At 58.2% G+C, this 1750-nt stretch overlaps 1 protein-coding gene across 1 annotated transcript in view; it reads right to left on the bottom strand.

Annotated features, from left to right (window-relative positions):
* The window catches only part of LOC103912589 (chromosome unknown open reading frame, human CXorf36), a 17235-nt gene that overhangs the window by 9757 nt on the left and 5728 nt on the right, over positions 1-1750 (bottom strand). The gene's annotated exons all lie outside the window — the stretch shown is intronic.

Genomic DNA, 1750 nt, shown 5'->3' with positions numbered 1-1750 from the left:
GAAAGCTGTATAGCACATCAAGAGCCTTTTAAGGAGAAGGATTTGGGCTCAGCTAATGACTTGACTTTGCAGCAGATCTGAGATACCACAGAGCTACATTTGTCCAGTTACTTTTCCACCCAGCACATGGAAGTTTTAAGCTCTCCACTCCTCCTGTTTTACATAGCACTGCTATGGCGGCAACACAGTTTTGCACAAACCCCTTGGACACTCCAGCAATGCCAGAGGGCCTGGCACCCCGCCTTGCCCTCCTGCAGCCCCCTGCCATGCTGCCTTGGGGGACAGCGGTGGTCAGTGGGTGCCTGGGAAGCTGCCGCCTGCCACCCTGGGAGGAGGTGTCCCTGCCCACAGCACACAAGCTCAGGTGAGGGGTGCTCTGAGTGGAAGTGATGCATATCTGCCCCTTTTCCTAGCCCCTCTCCCAAGGTTACTAGGCAAAGTACAGTGTGGCGTTGCTATGAAGAATTTCTCCCTGCCCGGCACATGTCATCCGGCACCTCACCCCCTGGGAGGGAGGGTGCTGGCTTCAGGGTGACCTGCCATGTGGGGCTGTCAGCGACTCAGGTGAGTCTGTCTTGAAGCAGCTCAGACACTAGCCGTGGCGCTGCTCCTGCTGCCGCCGTTGTGGCATGGGGTCTCCTGCTCTTCCTCCTCAGGTGTGCAGCTCCAGGGGGTAACAGAAGCGGAAAAACTAAAGCAGCCTATGTCTAGCACTCTTCAAAGCCAAGCGGATGCAGCAGCATGCAGGAAGGAGGAAGCAGTTGCCTTTATAGAAAAAAAAAAAGTCCATTTTTCACAACCACTTCTCTCTTGGAAGGGGGAACTACTGGAATAATCCTTCTTTGCCTCTCAGGGTCTTGTTTAGAGTACATCCAGCCTCCACCCTGGCCCCTGCCCCTTGCCAGTGGATATTGCAATGCTTTGCTGCTGTTCGGATGGGCTGGGGGTGTGTGTGTGCATTTGGGGAGGGGACTTTTGCTCTCAGATGCAAGCCAGCTGCTGCAAAACACACTGGTGTGCCCGGTGGCCGTCCCTGGCTGCCGGTGGCATCCCTCGGCGCAGGCAACACTCAGATGCCAGCTCTGCTCTGGACCCTGCCCACTCTGCCCACCCCGGCCCTGCCTGCGCATCCGTCTCCCCGTGCCATGGCCGCCCGTCTGCCTGGTGGCAGTGACACCCCCCCAGCACGCTTGTCCTGGCTTCACCTGTGACACCCCATGACTGCGACAGAAATGGCAGCGTGCTTCTTCGTGCCTGAGATCATCTGCTATAGATGGCAGGTGGATGAGGAATCGAGGCTCTGGCTCTGACCACCCATGCTGCTCATGTTGAAACATGATGGAAAACTAGAAGAAAACCCAGCAGAAATATTCCCACTCGACTGTCACTATGTTTGTATGCATGGCCTTACATTATCCCCATGCCTGAAGCCAGTGGGTGCTATGGCTTTCCACAGGCCTTCAGCCTCAGCCTGCGCAAGGAGCTGGGATCCGGTGCCCTCCTTGCTGGGGACGAGCCCCAGCCCTGGCCAGGCTGTGCAGCAGCATTACCTATGTCTGGGGGGGGGTTGGCCCTGGGCTGGGGTGCTTTTCTTCCCATCAGGGCCTCATTTTGCTTCTCCCCTGCGGCAGGTGGGCTCGGCTGGGGGGACATGGGGCTGCTGCCTCTCCACCGGCCGGGGCAGGAGGGCGAGGGCCGGCCATCGCCCAAACTCACCTTCCACCCGGCCAGTCACAGCCATGTCTCCTTC

The sequence above is a fragment of the Pygoscelis adeliae genome, unplaced genomic scaffold (assembly GCF_000699105.1).
Source record: "Pygoscelis adeliae isolate BGI_AS28 unplaced genomic scaffold, ASM69910v1 Scaffold92, whole genome shotgun sequence".
Taxonomy (NCBI): Eukaryota; Metazoa; Chordata; class Aves; order Sphenisciformes; family Spheniscidae; genus Pygoscelis; species Pygoscelis adeliae.
Note: the sequence above shows the minus strand (reverse complement) of the source record. Positions and strands in the feature narration are given on the sequence as shown.